The sequence below is a fragment of the Phaseolus vulgaris genome, chromosome 1 (genome assembly GCF_000499845.2).
Source record: "Phaseolus vulgaris cultivar G19833 chromosome 1, P. vulgaris v2.0, whole genome shotgun sequence".
Lineage (NCBI taxonomy): Eukaryota > Viridiplantae > Streptophyta > Magnoliopsida > Fabales > Fabaceae > Phaseolus > Phaseolus vulgaris.
The window spans coordinates 8,200,339-8,221,374 of NC_023759.2; positions in this window are offsets into that span (position 1 = coordinate 8,200,339).

Consider the following 21,036-nt stretch of genomic DNA (forward strand, 5'->3'; position numbering starts at 1 on the left):
GGAAAGAAATTCACGTGGTTCAAACATGATGGCTCAGCAAAGAGTAGAATTGACAGAGTGCTTGTCTCTGAAGAGTGGCTTCGATTATGGCCTATGAGTAAACAGTATGTCTTAAGGAGGGAAGTGTCAGATCATTGTGCGATTGTAGTAAAGTCAGTGGAGAAGGATTGGGGCCCTAAACCTTTTAGAACAATTGATGCTTGGAACATGGAAAGGGGCTTTAACAAGATGGTAAAGGATAAGTGGCAGTCCTACTTAGTCCAAGGAACGAGATAGTAAGGCTAAAGGAAAAGTTGAAGCTTCTTAAGTCTGATCTCAAATCTTGGAATAAGGACGTGTTTGGTAACCTTGATACTGCCAAGAGGAAGATTCTGCAGGAAATAGAGGCACTCGACTGCTTCGATTGCGAAGGGGGCTTAGTGGATTTTGAGAGGCGAAAAAGGATGGAGTTGACAAGTAGACTAAAAGAGAATGAAATTAAGATGGAGTCCCTTATCTGTCAAAAGGCTAGAGCAAACTGGTTCAAGTTTGGGGACTCCTGTACTAGGTACTTTCACTCATCTGTGAGGTGGCGAAGAATCAGGAATGAAGTGAAGGGTGTTACAGTGGGGGATCAATGGTGTGAGGAGCCAAGTACAGTGCGTCTAGAGGCGAAGAACCTTTTCGAGGCAAGGTTCAAAGCAACAAAGGACCTTGGGGTAAGACTGGACGGAGTTGATTTTAAGACTATTAATGTGTCTGAAAATGACAGCCTTCTTGCCAATTTCACTGAGGAAGAGATTAGGGATGATGTGTGGCAATGTGAAGGCTCAAAGAGCCCAGGACCAGATGGATTCAATTTCAATTTTCTTAAGCACAGTTGGGAGACTATAAAAGATGATATTGTGGGAGCGCTGTCTTTATTCCATGAGACTGAGAGTCTCCCAAAGGGGTGTAATGCATCCTTCATTGCTCTTGTCCCGAAAGTTAGAGACCCTATAAAGCTTGAACAGTATCGACCCATCTCACTGGTAGGAGCCATATACAAAATCATCTCGAAGGTACTGGCAGGAAGATTGAAGAAGGTGTTGCCCTGTGTTATTGACGAAAGCCAATCCGCTTTCTTAAAGGGCGGAGGGATTCTAGATAGCGTGCTTATGGCTAATGAAGTGATAGAGGAACTAAAGAGGAAGGGGAGAAGTGGGTTATGTCTAAAACTGGACTTTGAGAAAGCATATGACTCGGTAAGGTGGGACTTTCTCTATGATATTCTTCATAGGATGGATTTCAACAATAAGTGGATCGTGTGGATCCGAGGTTGCTTGGAATCCGCCACAGTATCAGTGCTAGTCAATGGGTGTCCGACGGAGGAATTTAAGCCTTCAAGGGGGTTGAGACAAGGTGACCCCCTTGCACCTTTCCTTTTCCTAGTAGTTGCAAAAGGACTGTCTGGGCTAGTGAGACAAGTTATGCAGAACAAACTTCTAACAGGCCTCAAGATAGGCAAGAATGAGCTAGAGGTGTGCATTCTCCAGTATGCAGATGATACTCTTTTTCTGTGTGAAAGCACCTTTAGTAATGTGGTAACCCTGAAGGCTATCTTGAGGGGGTTCGAGCTAGCGTCAGGTCTGAAAATAAACTTCCACAAGTCAAAACTAGCAGGTATCAATGTATTAAGTAATGAAGTGGTAGTCTACTCTAAGACCTTGAACTTCACTCAAATGGTGGTACCTTTTATGTATCTGGGTCTTGAAGTAGGAGGAAACCCAAGGAAGAAACTTTTCTGGGAGTCGGTCATAACAAAGCTAAAAGCAAGACTCAGCGTGTGGAAAGGGAGATTCTTATCCATGGCAGGGAGAATATGTCTTATTAACTCAGTCATATCGGCCATTCCCTTATACTATCAATCACTCTACAGAGCACCGGAAACAGTGTGTAAAAGCATCATTAGTATTCAACGGAGATTCTTGTGGGGATGGGGGAAAGAGAATAAGCCAATTGCGTGGGTAGGATAGAAGAATGTATGTAGACCTAGAGAGGAGGGAGGACTCGGAATTAGAGACATACATATGTTCAACCGTGCACTTCTAGCCAAATGGAGATGGAGGTGCTTATCACAAGAGAGTGGTAGATGGAAGGAACTTTTGAACTCAAAATATGGATTAATGTCCGATAATCTCAATACACCAATCAGGCTCCAGTCTGGTGGTGGAGAGACCTTGCAAAGGTGTGTGGAGAGGGAGGAAGAGGAGGATGGTTCCAAGAAGAAATAAGGTGGGAACTAGGAGGTGGAGATAAAGCAAAATTTTGGGAAGATGTTTGGGTAGGAAACTCAGATCTCAAAACTCTATTCCCAAGATTGTTCTCTCTGTCTTTAAACCAGGGGCATACAGTGGGAGAGGTTGGTGATTGGGTGGAATCAGAGTGGAGATGGTGTCTTAGGTGGAGGAGAACCAGGTTTGAATGGGAATCTTTGATGGAGGCAGGGCTCACCTCGGTGTTATCCAGGGTTGTTTTGAAGAAGAACAACATGGATGTTCAGGTATGGGGGAAGGAGGAGTCGGGGACGTACACTGTGAAATCTGCTTATGAATGTCTGGTAAAGCCAGACATAGACTCTCAACAGGAGGTGTTTAAACATCTTTGGAAGGCAAAGGCATTCCCGAATGCAACGACAACTGCCTGGAGAGTATTGCTGGGCAGAATCCCAACAAGGCAAAGTTTGAATAGAAGAGGGGTTCTGATAAGTACAATGCTATGCCCCCTTTGTCAGGTAGATGACGAGACATGCCAACACCTGTTCCTAGAGTGTAAACATGCACAACGTATTTGGACCTTGTGCTTCAGATGGATAGGAATATCTTCTGTCCAACACAATGATATAAAGGTGCACTTCGAAAGTTTTGTTTTGAACCAAGCTAGTTCTAAGCAAAACCTGGTTTGGAAAGGAGTCTGGGTTAATATTATAAGAGGCATCTGGGATCAAAGAAATTTAATTGTCTTCTAGCAAGGTGTAGTTGACGCAGAAGAGATTCTACAAAGGGCTCAACTCAAATCTTGGCTTTGGATGAAGCATAAGGTGCATTCTTTCAATTACTCCTTTGTAGACTGGATTCTAAACCCTTTGATATGCATTAATAGTTATAAGTAAGGTCTGCAAACGGAAGAGATAACTTTTGTTGGGATGGAATGAGACATTATAGTGGTAAAGTCATATCAGTAGGTATGCAAAGGCCAACATGATCGTCGGTCGATGAAGCGGCGCTCTTCATGCGTGCGTAGTCGGTGCTCGCCGAAGTTATACAAAGGCCAACATGATCGCCGATCGATGAAGCGGCGTTCTACATGCGTGAAGTTGCAAAAGCCAACATGATCGCCGGTCGATTGAAGCGGCGTTCTCCATGCGTGCCTAGTCGATGGTCGCCGAAGTTATGCAAATGCCAATATGATCGCCGGTCGAGGAAGCGGCATTCTCCATGCGTGTGTAGTCGGTGGTCGTCAAAGTTATGCAAAGGTCAACATGATCGCCGGTCGATGAAGCGGCGTTCTCCATATGTGTGTAGTCGGTGGTCGCTGAAGTTATGCAAAGGTCAACATGATCGCCGGTCGATGAAGCGGCGATCTCCATGCGTGCGTAGTCGGTGGTCGCTGAAGTTGTGCATCATTGCCGTATCCGAAGAACAGAAGATCAGATAACTGGAAATCGCCGAGGTAGACACATCGTCGGGTTCTCCAGAAAGCTTATTTGAAGCTGTTGGAGATTTAGGTGAGTAAGTCCATATGTGTTGGTTCAATAAAGATGTCTGTTAAACCTCAACATGAGCAATGAGATGAAGGGAACAACTCGCCCGTCGACGAGGGGATTTCCCGAGTGGATCCTCGTTGAGAGCGGGGTTTCCTTAGGTCAGAGCATACATGGCGAGTAGCATTGGCGGCAGGCGATTTTGCAGAGATTGTGCTCCTCATGGCACTTAGTGCTCACCAGAGTAAGCTACATGGCGAGTTATTCCCTACATGGGTAACTTGTCGCGTGGCGAGGTGAATATAGGTGGCCTCGGTTCTGGGCGTTTCGGTAAAGTTGAATGTTGCTTTGAGGTAACTTGTTGGTTATATTTTTGGGTATGTTTTTCTCACTTTATGGTTGTTCTGCTCCAACCATAAAGGAGAGTTTCTTTTGTGGATGATATAGGAAGTCCACTTGTGGTTACTGTATATGGGTTGGGATACCTCTGAAGTATCTTCTTTAATTTTATTTATTCATTGCTGATAAAAAAAAATAGATAACTTTAAAACTCACAACATATATCTTAGCTTTTATCCTGTATAAAACCTGTATAAATTTGTAAAAATAGAATAGGATTCATTTTAGGCCTTGTATTTCTATGCCCTAGGCCATTTGTAGAATAGAATGGATACAAGCTATGATCACCTTCCAAAAACTGTAACTTAAGAACTTAAGCCAGGGTTCCTAGAAGTCACACGTGACCTACCTAGGGTTTCCTAACCCTAACCTCAACTTGCCATGCAAGTTAGGGTTTGTAACCCTTGCAACACACTACTGCTCCTCCTTTTAGCTTATAAATAGGCACTTAGGGCTCTTGTAATTTAGATTTGGATATATTGAATGAAGCTTCTAATTTTTTAGAATTCTTTCTCTCAAATTCCCAATCAAGAGTTCCAAGAGAACCTAAGCTTAGAGAACTTAAAGGAGTTTACCTAACCTCTCCTTGAAATCTAGAGCACCTCCACAAATCCTTTATCAAACCACGAAACCAATTAGTGCATTCTCTTACTCGCACATTCCGCTGCAAAACCATATCTCATTCACTCACAGAGCTTGCTGGATGAACATGCAAGAATCAACTTGCATTATGTGGTAGTAGAGCAAAAGAACCATTGTTGTTGCTTACGATGTTCCAGTTAAGTCTCTCAATCCGTTTTTTTTTTCTAGCACTCTTTGTGTTGTTCTTCCTTGTTATGTTTTGTTGACTGCAGCATGTGGGACTCGAAGCAAAGTCCCTAGAGAAATGTTTATAAAAGCTTTAACCATTACAGTAGTCAAGTTTTGTTGTCATGTTATGATTATTATTATATTTATGAGTGTGATTATCAATCTTAATATAATTAATAAAATAAAAATTAATAACATTCTTCATATATTTAATATCTTCATTATTATTAATATTATTAATATTGTTAAATATTATTAATATTATTAACATTGTTAAATATTAATAATATTATTAAATATTATTAAATATTAATAATATTATTAAATATTATTAATATTATTAATATTATTAAATATTATTAATATTATTAATATTATTAATATTATTGATATTATTAAATACTATAAATATTATTAAATATTATAATATTATTGATATTATTAAATATTATAATATTATTCATATTATTAAATATTATTCATATTATTAACTATTATTAATATTATTAAATATTATTAATATTATTAAATATTATTAATATTATTAAATATTATTAATATTATTAAATATTATTAATATTATTAAATATTATTAAATATTATTAATATTATTAAATATTATTAAATATTATTAAATATTATAAATATTATTAAATATTACTAATATTATTAAATATTACTAATATTATTAAATATTATTAATATTATTAATATTATTAATAATATTAAATATTATTAATATTATTAATAATATTAAATATTATTAATATTATTAATATTATTAATAATTATAATATTAAATATTATTAATATTATTAATAATATTAAATATTATTAATAATATTAAATATTATTAATAATATTAAATATTATTAATATTATTAAATATTATTAAATATTATTAATATTCTTAAATATTATTAATATTGTTAAATATTATTAATATTGTTAAATATTATTAATATTGTTAAATATTGTTAATATTATTAAATATTATTAAATATTATTAATAATATTAAATATTATTAATAATATTAAATATTATTAATATTATTAAATATTGTTAATATTATTAAATATTATTAATATTATTAATATTATTAATTTTACTAAATATTATTAATATTAATAAATATTATTAATATTAATAATATTAATAATATTATTAAATATTATTATTAATATTATTAAATATTATTATTAATATTATTATTAATATTATTATTAGTATTATTAAATATTATTAATATTATTAAATATTATAATATTATTATTAAGATTATAAATATTATTAATATTATTAATATTATTAATATTATTAATATTATTATTATTATTAATATTATTAATATTATTATTAATATTATTAATATTATTATTAATATTATTAAATATTATTAATATTATTATTAATATTATTAAATATTATTAATATTATTATTAATATTATTAATATTAATATTAATAATATTTAATAATATTAATAATATTATTAATATTATTAATATTATTAAATATTATTAATATTAATAATGTTAATAATATTATGAAATATTATTAATATTATTATTAAATATTATTAATATTATTAAATATTATTAATATTATTAAATATTATTAATTATTAATATTATTAATATTATTAAATATTATTAATATTATTAAATATTATTAATATTATTAATTATTAATATTATTAATATTATTAAGTATTATTAATATTATTAAGTATTATTAATATTATTAAGTATTATTAATATTATTAATATTATTATGTATTATTAATATATTAATATTTTTAAGTATTATTAATATTGTTAAATATTATTAATATTATTAAATATTATTAATAATATTAAATATTATTAATATTATTAAATATTATTAATATTATTAAATATTATTAAATATTATTAAATATTATTAATATTATTAAATATTATTAATATTATTAATATTGTTAAATATTGTTAATATTAATAAATATTATTAATAATATTAAATATTATTAATATTATTTAATATTATTAATATTATTAATAGTATTAAATATTATTAATATTATTAAATATTATTAATATTATGAATATTATTAATATTATTAAATATTATTAAATATTATTAATATTAATAATGTTAATAATATTATGAAATATTATTAATATTATTAAATATTATTAAATATTATTAATATTAATAATGTTAATAATATTATGAAATATTATTAATATTATTATTAAATATTATTAATATTATTAAATATTATTAATATTATTAAGTATTATTAATATTATTAATATTATTAAGTATGATTAATATTATTAATATTATTAAGTATTATTAATATTATTAAATATTATTAATATTATTAAGTATTATTAATATTATTAAATATTATTAATATTATTAAATATTATTAATATTATTAAATATTATTAATATTATTAAATATTATTAAATATTATTAAATATTATTAATATTATTAAATATTATTAAATATTATTAATATTATTAATTATTATTAATATTATTAAATATTATTAATATGATTAATATTATAAATATTTATTAATATTATTAAATATTTATTAATATTATAAATATTTATTAATATTAATAAATATTTATTAATATTAATAAATATTATAAATAGTGTTAATATTATTAATATTATAAATAATGTTAATTTTATATATATTTTTATTAATAGTAGTTATATTATTAATGTTATTATTACTGATATTATTAATTTTTTTATATTACTAATATCATTAATATTATTGTTATTAATATTATTTATATTTTTAATATAATACTATATTTTTAATATTATTTAAGTTATTATATTAATATTAATAATATGTATAAATTAGTTATGATTATTATTATTTATGAATATGAATTATGATTTTTCATATTATATTAATATTTTTAATATTATATATATAATTATTATGATAATAGTTGGTAGGTAATAGAGATCCGTAGATAAAAATTGGTAGGTAATAAGATCCGTAGGTAATAGTTGGTAGGTAATGTTGAATTTACTTACGGATTCAGATTTCGTGGGTAATAGTTGGTAGGTAATGCTGAATTTACCTACGGATTCAGAATCTGTGGGTAATATCCGTAGGTAATGTTGTTCGTAGGTAATATCCGTAAGTAATGCTGAATTTACCTACGAACTCAGATCCGTTGGTAAAAATCCGTAGATAATACTGATTTTTTTTGTAGTCGTGTTCATTGTTGTTCTTGTTTTTTCAATTTTAATTTGTTGTTTAAATCCAGTGTTTTAACCGGTCAAAGTGTGCACATAGGTCTTAATTTTATTTTTGAATATTTGCATGTAATGTGTTACGTCATGTTTTCCTTTATTTGTTCAAAGATTTCAATTTTCAGCCTAATTCATTAAGTGTTTATTTATATGCTTCTTAGAATGCACACTATGTGTTTGTGAAAGTGTTATAGTTGAAACAGTAGCATAAGTTTTGTGCCTTTTCAATTTTATGATCCTGTTGAGTCTCTTCGTTACTATTTGTTCATAAAATACAAAAGAAAAAAAAATTAAACCATAAAAGTCTGGAAGTTCAGTGTTCACAAAAAGTGTTTCATTGATTTGTATAGCTCTCGGGTTTGATATTATTGCAATTTACTTTGATCTTGTTTTGTGATGAAATTTTGTCTGGACCTTACTTATTATGTGACATACTTGTGGTTAAAATTTGGTACTCAAATTCTCTATACAAAAATTGCTATAAATTTTTCAATTGTTATTGCCAGCATTGACTTGAGTCTTACATATCAGTGATCTAGACTGTGCCTTTTCATTGTATTCTCTGATTTTTTTCTCTTTGATTACGTACCCGTTTTACCTCAATTTTTTTTTGGGTTTGATCAAAAAGTGAGTTGGTGACTTAGCATATAATTTTGATACCAAAATGAAAAATTAACACAACACTTGGAATAGTCCCTGCTAGAGTCTCTCTTGAATTTTGTTTTCTTCATCCATTTTATGTTTCTAGGTTCATTTTGTTATACTTGCCTTTATGCTTTGCCTTATTTGTCAATTTTTTCGATATTCTTTATTGTTTGTCTCATGAAAAATTCCATTTGCGTTTAGAAATTTCACGATATAGCTTTTCTTTATTGGTCTCTTACAATTACAACCGTGGTTGGTGATTGTGGAAGAGTTCAAAAGCTACTACTTGTGGTGTACTAAATTGTGGTTTCTTAGAGGCTCTACTAAAGACAAGAGACAAAATAAAGAGGAATTAATTGTTGAAGAAGAGCTTTGATGTCTCCAAACCTGTGAAGATTGCTTGAAGGCTTGTTGTTGCTTGTGTGTGTGGGTTTTGGGTAGTTTGAATTTGTAAATCCACTCTTAATTAGGATCCAAAGTTGATTTAAATAAAATCCTTTTGAAAAAGAGTGTTTTACAAAGAAGTGGAAAAATAACCATTTGTTTTATCGTTTCAATTGGTTGCTTTAAACTTAGTGTTTTTGAAATAGGTTTTGACAAAACTTGAAATTGGTTGACTTTGTTGTCAAGCCAATTCAATCAGTTGTTTCGACATTTCAATTGATTATTTTTTGAAAATTCTTAATAGAAATTGTTTGGCTTCTTCATCAAATGTTTTAACTGCCTTTTTGGAGTTTAAATAGTTTGTTTTACACTCTTAGTAGGCAAATATCAGATTAATCTTTTGAAATCAGTTTTTCTCCAAGATTTACATCAAGCTTTAATTTGACTTGTCTAAGAGTGGAATATGACTGTTGTGTAATTTTTTTGAATTCAATCTGTATCAGGTGTGATCATTCATTTTCTCTCTTTGGTTTGTATTTCTATTAAAGAACTGTTGTTGCGCAAAGTCAGAGGGTGCTCTGATCTGTGGTGTGTTGTGAGTGTTAAAGGAAGTGTGTTTTCTTGAGGGGTTCAAGATCACTTCTTTAGTGTGTGTGTGTGATTTGTAATTTTGTGGTTGATTGCATAGTGAAACACCCAGTGGTTTTTGGAACTGGATGTAGCTTTTGGTTTAAGAGTGAACCAGTATAAATCTGATTGTGTGATTTTCTCTTTCCCTGATCTCACTTAAATATGTTTTAACTTGTTTTTTTATCAATTGCAGATAAAAACAATCGGTTAAATCGCATAAACAACCAATTGATTTTCTGAAAAACAACTAAAATAGTTTTGTATCTTGATTCTTTTAGCTTTGATTCTTCATTGGTTTTCTTTCTACCTTCAATATTTGCGAAAAATGTTTATAAGTAGAAAGTGATTTTTGATCCAATTTTTTTTGTACAAAATTCATTTAGTGTATATTTGGTGGAGGAGTCCTTAGATAGAAGAGTGATAGATTTGTATGTTGCAAAAAATTAGTGCGAAAAAACTTCAAACGGTCATAACTTTTGATAGAGAAGTCGGATGGAGACACGTAAAAAATGAAAGTTACTCGAAATGAAGTAACAAATCAGGTGATCAATAAAAGATGGGGATTGGGGTCCACCAAAATTCCAAAAAACCATCATTTACTATTATTTTTTTTATTTCTAAGTATTATTTAGATATTTTTAAGCTATTTTGAGGTTTTAGTTCTCATACTTACACTTGTCAGAAAATTTTGAAATATTTCATGATGTTTCCTAGTGTAATTTAGAGATTTATCAAACCATTATGATTATGATTATATTACATTCACAATTTTATTACTCATACATTACATTACATAATGTTATGTGTGTGTTTTAACATAAAATCTTATTGCAGTACTTATTATGGATATAACATCTTGAGTGGGAGGAAAAGTGCAAGTGCAAATGCAAAAAAATTCACTTGGATACACCTTAAGGTAACCATATATAACACTTTAGAATGATATAAAACTTTTTCATATAATTATAGAACTTTTTGTACACTTTCACATTTAAATTATGATATTAGGTGCATGATTGTTCTAGAAATTTGATATTTTATGCAGGATTAAAAGGAGTATATAATAAAAAAAACATTTTCTTTTAAAAAAATACACTTATAACGACGGTTTCCACTGAAGCTGTCTTTAAAAACCCTTCATAAGCACTTATAACGACGATTTCAACTTAGAACCGTCGTTATAAGTGCTTTTTTTTATTTTTTATTTACTTGGTACAATGTTAGTCTTTGCACGTGTCGTTAATGTGGGTTTACACTACAAGAAAATCATGAAATAAAAACCAATTTTTAGAAACCAAAATAATATTAGTTGTAATAGTAACTAAATTAGAGACCATTTTAGAAACTAAAACAAAAATTGATTTCTAAATTAGTTTCTATTATTGTTAAATAGTTTCTAAATTGGTATCTAATTAGCAACCAAGGTTTTAATTACCAATTATTTAGTGTCTAAATTTGGTCTCTAAAACATTGATTGTTAATTAGATACCAATTTAGAAACTATTTAACAATAATAGAAACTAATTTAGAAACCAATTTTTGTTTTAGTTTCTAAAATGGTCTCTAATTTAGTTACTATTGCAATTAATTATTTTGGTATCTAAAAATTGGTTTTTATTTCATGATTTTCTTGTAGTGTTATAAGAACACTTACAATAACGACGATTCAAAAATCGTCTTTATATGATCTTTTTAACCATCCTCATTGAGCTAATTTGTACTTGTGACAATAATTTAGAAAATGTCACCATGTTTAAATAGACTATTCTTATTTTCACCATGTTTAAATAGCTAATTTGTACTTGTGCAATTTGTATATCTATATTTGATTATATTGTATTGTATATTGTATTATTATATCTGAATAATATGTTTAGGGTACTACTAAAGAAAATTGTGTTGTTATATTTTATCTCTTTATTATTGTGAAATAAATATCGTTAATAATAACTGATTGAGATATAATATAAAATTTGAGTATCTCATTGGTAAATAGATTAAATAATAAATATATGTTTTGTAAAAATATTAGCTACAATATAAATAACTATATTTAAAATAAAATAAAGATTTTTTAGATTAACATAATTTAATAGTATCTAATGGAAGAAAGGTTATAATAAGGTCTAGTTAAGGATTATTTTCCACCATGCAACAATTAAGGTAGAAGAATTCAAACTTCGATTATATACATTAATATCTCTTGTTGAACTCATTGATTACATAATAACTAATGATTTATGAACCCGTATTCGTCCTTTCTCAACGAAATATATATAATAATTCTAAGAGAACGTGAGTAGCAAACAAAGACCAAAGAAAAACGAGAAGGGTGGATTTTTCTTGAAAGACAGAAGACAAACACTATAAATGATAAGCTGAAAACAAATGTACACACATACCTTTTTACATCCATGTGAAAACAACCACTCCACTCTTTTGTCATCCGTCTACGTACTTGAGATTTCATAAATAAATCGAGAGGATGATGTTTCATTCTCAAGCCTTCCTTAAATAAATGCTAATTTTTTACCTCATTTTCACCTCATTCCAAACACCCGTACTAGAAATTGGAGGGAGGAAAAGACAAAGTGTGTGCAAGAAACAGCCAAAGAGAGGTGAAGATGAGGAAATTGCTAAGGACAAGACACACTAATTGGTTGGTATATGTCATGGATCAGATGGATGATATATAACCATAGACAAACAACCATATGCATTGGGGTTGAGAGATTAGGGATTGGACGAGGGACATTTTTGAAGGGGTGGGGACTAGTACCTCACCCATTTAAAAGAACCATGCATTTAATATTTCCATGGACCACTTTGCATTTTGCATAGTTTCATTCAAAAAGATAAGTGACCCTATACTATTTGGAGCATGTTGGCTTTGTCCCAGGTAATCGAAATTGTAGGAAAATGTTGGGAGAAAGATTTGTATTATAGTTAGCGTATTAGCTTTTCCACTTTATGCTTTCTAAGCAAACGGATATATATGTAAGTCTAAGATATCAATAGTTCGGAGGTTTTGGTCAATTCCTGTGTCATTCATGAACAGATGAATTTTGTTCAGTTATGTCGTCGGCTAAACCTGTTCATGGATTTCTGTCAGTGAATGTACAGACGGGTGTGAGTTCAAGAATTCAATTCCAGAAAATATTTTTTCTCTCTCTTGAGAGTTGTCTAATTTCAAACACTGTTCATGTGTGTGTATTATGAATTGATGCGTGATAGTGGTTAGAGGGTGTACGTATAGTGAACCATTGCAATGTGTGTTCTTAAGAAAACTTGTGTGGGACCATAACTAGTGAATTTTTTCTATTTCTGAATAATGAGATGATGACATTATTCGATTACCATGTTAATTTAGGGAGGATGGAACAAAACATTTTAATGGTGAATGTCCATGACATAGGAGTATATTTTGCTTTCTGCGTAATCTGTGAAAGTGTTGGAAAAATAACCACTGGTGAAATGATTTTTACATTGTATAAAAGTTCCTTACATAGGGTGATGATACCATAAATTTGAGTAGGCAACGCAAAGACGAAAATACCGAAGAAACACCATTGAAAATGTGCCAATTGTACGTCTCTCGTTTATGTTGGATTTCCAAGAATTCAACGTAAAAAAATAAGTGTTATTTTTGTAATTACTTTGAACATTTTTACATTGGATGTTATAAGTCTGACGTAAAACTCTATATATATGCTTGACTTTAGACAATACTCAACGTAAATATAAAGATTTACCTCAAATGTAAACTTGAACAGTGTCTTCCTATTCATTGCGATTATGGCGTGAGAACAAACCAGGGTTGTTATCGCTGTCCTCCGACTGCAGCGAGATTTTTTGGTGGTTCTTACTAAGCATAGTCTTGGAGAAAAGGTAAAAAACGATAATTATTTAGTATTAACACAACAGCTCTTGTACTGTTATATTTTAACATGTAGTCTATTCTCTTCAGATATAGATGACAGCTATCTGACCGCCATGTAAATAACATATATAAATGACGATCGTTGTTTTTTATTCTTTCGTGCATTGCCAAATACAATACACGCAAGAGGAATAAAATGACGGTTATGGTAATAATTGCCATTTTATACCCTCCCTGGGCTCAGCAAAGATGGGGTCTAAAACAGAGGTTATTACCATAACCTTTGTTTTAGACCTTCCCCGAAAGGTATAAACGGCGGTTATGGTCATAACTGCCGTGTATTTTGGGATTTTTTTAGTTCATTCTGTTTAATGTGTTTTACGATCTAAATTAACTTGTTCAATTAAAACCCAGCTAACCAAATACATAATTTCAGATAATCAAACTATATATATTGATAAAAATGTATTACAAACACTAATACATATTCCTATCTATCTATCTATCTATCTAGTAACTATACTATTGATTAGTTATCCTATAGAAATTAAGGAAATATGTGGCCTAACATGTCTCACATAATCTATGGCGGGCAAAGGGAGTGAGTTCTCATCCGTAAAGAACTACATTACAAAATAAGGTTCACATTAATTAATATTAAGGTACATATATTTTAAAGAATTATAAAGAATAATTTAAATATTACAATGTTAACCATCCATTGCATAACGTAATAGCCACACTTGTTTACATACGGATTTTAATTCCCACTTCATGGCGCCAAAGAATAAAAAAAATTAAAGGAAACATTTTAAGGATATTTCAATCCTTATACAAGAATCTCAAATCAGAAAAGAAGTGTAAGATACAAACACCTATATAGCCATCTAACAAAAACTTCACAACTACCTATAATAACTTATATTTGAAAATAAGATATCAAATAATTTTATATTAATATATATATGTACCGCCCAGGTGGTCGGAAGTGATGACGTGGCAGCAAGTTATTATATAGGCGTGTTGAACGGGGCACCTGGCTGGCAGAAGGGAAGGAAGTCGGGGGGCTCGTGTAGTCGTCAGTCATTAAGTTGGCGTGCTCCGATCTCTAGCATACCTAAACCGGCGGTCGCCAGGTTTGTGATGAAGTCACCGGATGCGAACCCAAACGACCAAGTGACCGGAGATCGCCGAAAGGAGGACATCGCCGAAGGATCAGGGAAGCTTGTTCCAGGCTTTCGAGGCAGAGGATGAAGTCGTCAGATAGTCATTCCCTAGCTAGCCAAAGGTTGAGGTCGAGGAACAGCTTACCTGAGCATGCACGATGAAGCCAGTGAAGTAGATCATGATGACGGCCGGCGAGACCACAGGGAAGGTGTGTATGAAGACACCCGTGCTCGCCACGCAGAAGAGATCACGCTCCAAGGCAGTTATGCGCTGAGTTGCTTCCTGCATAAGTAACTTAGCCGAAAGCCTGAAGAGTAAGAGGTGACGCCCAAGTCAAGGATGCTCCAGATGGTGACACGTATACAGCTGGATGCGAGCCACGTGTCCAGATGTGTAACTGTCAGGAGAGAGAAAGTGCACAGGTATATAAGAGATTCTAATGAACTTCTGAGGTACGCGCGTTTTAGAATACTTCTTTTACGCTTGCGAGAACTTGAGTACGCAGAGAGAGAATTTTGCACGGCTCTTGAAGTTCTTAGTTTTCTCTTAGTATTTTGGTGGTTCAGTCGCTGACTTGGGCGTCGGAGCGTGATCGGCCGCAGCGGCGCCGTTCTGTCTTTTACAGGTTCTTGAGGTGAATCAAGGCGAAGGACGGAAGCTAACATGGCGCAAAGTCGATCCAGATTTGACGAGGCAAGGCTCTTGCGTCCTGGTCAACAGGCAGGATCAATATATATATATTTATAGTATTAAAGTTATATTAATATTATATAATTTCTTCCTTTTTCTCTCTATCTATCTATATCCGGATAAAAGTAATATTATTCAAGTCAAATAAAACTACTATACACACACAATAAATATCTAAATGTATATTTATATCAAAATTAATAATATGAATATAATATTGATAATATGAATATAATATTAATAATATGAATATTAATACTAATAATATTAATTATAATATTCATAAATATTAATAATATGAATAATATGAATAATATAAATATAATATTAATAATATGAATATAATTTATTTTATTATTATTAATAATAATTATATTAATATGTATAAATTATATTAATATGTATAAGTATAATAAAAATGATAATATGACCAAAGAACTTGTCTGGTTTAGTGGTCAATGCTTCCCTGGTCACTGGAAAGACTTGGGTTTGAATCCTGGATGTTGTTGTAGTTTGCTTTTGAAATATTATTTGGGGATTGGTTTCGAACCAGGATATCTTGACAACCTTGAGAGTTTTTCTCAACCAAGGAACCATTTTTTCTCAGATTATCTGTGATTGCTTAGAACTATAGCCCAACTTTTTAATTGGGGCATCTTCCACTTTTGGTGTCGGGAAGGTGGTGATCGAGGTTCACTGACCCCTGTATCAATCTCATAAGCAGACCCCTATCTTGTTCAACATAGGCTTTGATGTCTCCAAATCCAAGTGGATTGCTTGAAGACTCTGTTGCTGCTTCTGTGTGTTTTGTGTAGTTTGAATTTGTTAATCCACTCATAGTTATGATCCAAGGTTTCTTGATTAAAGTTCTTTTTGAAAAATATATGTTTTCTAAAGAATGTGGAAAATCAACCTGTTGAATTGTCATTTCAATCGGTTGTTTTAAACTTAGTGTATTTGAAAAGAATTTGAAAAAGCTAGAAATTGGTTGACCTTGCTATCAAGCTAATTCAACCGATTGTTTGTGTTTTCAATCGGTTGATTTTTGAAAATCCTTAACATAATTCTAAAGTGGTTTAATTTGTTTTAACTGTTTTAAAACTGATTTGGCTCTTGCATTAAATGTTTTTAACAACTATGTGGAGTTTAAATAATTTGTTTTACGATCTTGGTTGTAAGTGATTCAGATTATCTCTTTCAAATAAGTTTTTCCAAGATTGCTTCAAGCTTTGGATTCTTTCTAAGAGTGGAATAGGATTACTTTGAACTTTTCATTCTCAAACTGTGATTGAACCATGTGTTATCGTTCCTTTTCTCTCTTGACTATTGTATTTCTATAAGAATTGTTGTTGTGCAGATCCAGAGGTTGTTTTGTGATATGTGGTGTTGTTTGCCAAAGGTGGTGTGTGTTCTTGAAGGGTTCAAGATCACCACTTTGGTGTGTGTTGTTTAATCTAAGTGTTTGATTGCTTAGTGGAATTTTTAGAGGTTTCTGAGGACTGGATGTAGCTCTTGGTAAAGAGTGAACCAGTATAAAACTTTTTGTGTTGATCTTTCTATCCCTTATCTCATTTAAATTTGTTCTGCTTTGGTTTTTAGTAACTGCTGATAAAAATAACTATTTGTTTCGCAAAAACAACTAGTTGATTTTCTGGAATCATATTAAAAACATTTGTTTTTGGGCGAACTGATTTATCCTTCATTGATTTCTCATTAGCTTTCAATCTACCTTCAAAACTTTCAAAAATATTTCATAAATAGTTCACCCTCCTCTTGTTTAAGGCCTAACATTTTTATAATTGGCATCAAGAGTTAGGTTCTTGAAAGTCATTCAAACTTTTGATCCTAAAATCTTTTTTATGGCTAAAAAATTACCCTTTGGGGAGGGTGCATCTATTAACAGACCACAACTATTTTGTGGTTTGAATTACCAGTTTTGGAAGGTAAGAATGAAGATCTTTGTGGAATCAATAGATAGAGGAATTTGGAATGCAATTGAAAATGGTGCTTTTATTCCAAAAGTTGAAAAAGATAATGTTTTTGTTGAAAAACCTTGGTCCCAATGACTGGGTCTAAAAGCAAAAAGGCTAACTTTGATTGCATTGCTAAAAATATCATAACATCTACTCTAAATTCTTATGACTTTTTCAGGGTATCACAATGTACTCCAGCTAACGAAATGTGGGATATTCTTGAAGTTACTCATGAAGGAACCAATTATGTGAAGAGAGCAAGAAAGCATGCTCTTATTCATGAGTATGAGATGTTCAGAATGCAAAAAGGGGAGACCATTGTTGATGTTCAAAAGAGGTTCACTCATATTGTCAACCATCTTATCAGCTTAGGAAAATCCTTTGAAAGGGAGGAACTTAATATCAAAATCCTCAAGTGTTTAGATAGATCTTAGCAGCCCAAAGTCACAACCATCTTAAGATTTAACATCCTTGACAACATTTTCACTATTTGGAAAGCTTAGAGAACATGAATTGGAGATGAATAGGCGGAATGATCAAGAGCATGAAGAGAAGCATGTGAGAAACATTGCTTTGAAGGCTGCTATCACAAAAACTGTCAAGAATCAAGTGAGGACAGTGATGGAGATACTCTTAGTTTGTTGACTAGAAAATCCAACAAATTCTTGAAGAAAAACAACAACAATAATCAATCCTCCAACAGGTATAACAACAAGAAACTCAATGATTTTAATGCTAACAAATATACCTTCTTTGCTGATTGCCCCAACAAAGAAAGCAAAGAGAAAGGGTCAAGCAAGAAATTTGAGAAGAAGGGCAAATTTAAAAGAGCCTACATTGCTTGGCAAGACAATGATGTTTTTTCCTCAAGCTCATCATCAAATGGAGATGAAAAGGCAAATCTATGCCTAATGGCAAAGGGAGAATTTGTCACAAGTAGTGTAAGTTCCAACACCTCAATCAATTTTGAAAATTACAGTTAGTTTCTTGAAGCATTTAAAGAAACTCATGAAAAAGCTAATAGGCTGGCCCTTTTAAACAAGCAATTGAAAGGCTTGAATAATTGGATGGAAAATAGAGTCAAAGCATTGGAAGAAGAGTTGGATAATTCGAAAATGATTTTGAAAATCTGGAACTGATTTACAAAAGCTCTTCTCGCAAATGTGACTAAAGTTTTTGTGAAAATTGTGCATCTCTTGAAAAGAAGGTTCACTATCCTGTGAAAACTGTGGATAAGCTTTTAAAAGGTAAATCAAAACTTGAGATTGTTCTTGCATCTCAAAATTCTATTTTTGCAAAAGTTGGATTGGGTTTTAATCCATAGAGAAAGAAAAATGCTATTTCAAAACCTTTTCAAGCTTCTTTGAAAAATAATCGATTGAAAATTCGAAACAACTAGTTGTTTCATGCTTTTACTGAATGAAAAAGGGCCACACTGTTAGATTCTGCAGAGTTAGGAAATTTTCTGTTCCTAGGGGTTTTTTTAAATGGGTTCCTAAGGTTCCTACTAACATCATTGGACCCAAATTTATAAGGGGACCAAATCTTGCATCTTAACCTTTTCTTGTAGGTATCCTTGGCAGCCAAGAATCACTTTTGGGTTTGAAGAATAAATGCTAAAGGAAAAAACATCGAGAGCAAAGTCAATCTCTGTGGATGCACTTTCAATTATATATGTCTTGCAAGGTTCTTTGAAAGTCAAGAGACATCTTGGCACATGCATTGTGGTTGCTCAGGTTTTGTTTGGAATACTTTTTGTTGCATATCTTCCTACTTTGGATCCTTATCCAGGTTGTACCCCCATTGAAGATGCATATGATGGACTCCCGAGAAGAGATATGATTTGTCCTGAGAGAAGTGCCAACATATTGTCAAGAATAATGTTTTCTTGGTTGAATCCCTTAATGGATACTTTTCTTGGGATGCAAAGGCTGAGGTTCCTACATTGTCAAACATAAATCTAGAAATACCCATTGGTTGTCTATTTGAAAATGTTCGCAGTACATAAGAAGATGATCAGAACACCATTCTGCAGAAGCTGGAATCCTGTTCAGAAAAACAACCAGTTGATTATACGAAACAACCTGTTGAAATTCTGCAACTGGATGATCTGCCCAAAGAATGGAGAATTCTTAGAGATTTTTCTGTGGACAACATCCTAATCATCTATACAAGTTGAAAAATTCCTTGTATGAGAGGCTTAGTGATGCGAGTTGATTTTAGATGTTTTCATTTATGGTGACACTTTTACTTAAGATTAGGATTTTAACAATTAATGGTGAGGACCTAAGGAAGATTCCCACTGGACACGAACTTAACCAAGTGGTTAAGTAAATGTGAAGGTTCACTTCACTGGACACGAGGATGAGATGCAATTGCGGAATTGAAAATGGGCACAAGGTTAACATTAATGGTGGTCAAGGCCTCCCAAATGATGCACCATACTCATGATTATGAGCGAAACCCAAGAGCAACAAAGAATGGAAACTAAAGAGACAAACACATAAAATGGAATGGAGAAATGGAAGGAAAATGGAATGAGAAAACTTATGATGCTGGGTGAGTAATGTCACGCCATTGGAGTGTGATGTGCTCCAAGATGAGTGTGTTGGCCGCCACTTGAGAGCTTCCCAAATCACTCAAGATAAGTCCTCAAAACCTAAGAGGACATAAGCCTCACTAAGAGCTCACACAATTTGTGCAGAGTTTTTTTACTTCATTCAAATTCAAATTGTAAAATACAATGAGGTAGACATACAATTTATAGGTGAAAAAGCCTTGGAGAACAAGCATGAAGGGTAGGATGGGAAACACTAAAAAAGGGGGCAGCCTTAGGGTTTGACTAAGTCAAACCCGTGCTCTAGGCTTGTCCTTCTAGAAACTAGGTCAAAATCCCTTCCTAAAGGGTTGGGAACAAGCTAAAATGCTAAATACACCCCCTATTATTCTAAAGGTACCTTATTCTAGCCTATCTTTGCTATTTGGACCCCTAAAGTAGCCCAAATTATTTACAACATATTCTATCTTTTAAGTAACCAGAAGGAAGAACAGTTGGTGTTTCGGTTTATGCCCATCTCATTTGGTGAGGTTCATGAGATCCTTAGTGAGGTCTTGAATTGTTCGCTGAGATGACTGCTCACCATGTGTCTTGTCTTTTGTTTCCTTGGTCATCTTCGTAGCTACTTGGTTTGTATCACTTAGCAATTTTCTTTTACTCTTTTCATTAAAAAGTCCAAATCTGCTATCATTTTGGTTCAAATTTATGTTGATGATATCATATTTGGTGCTACTAAGAAAGGATATCGATCCCACAAGAAACAATTGAATTTTCAAGTACAATACTCTCTAAATATAAAACAAAACAATAAAAAGTTGGTTTAAAATTGTTATAATGGCAAGAATTAACAACAAAACAAATGAAAGAGTAATTGCTTCAATTGGAAAAATAGGAATTAGGTTTCA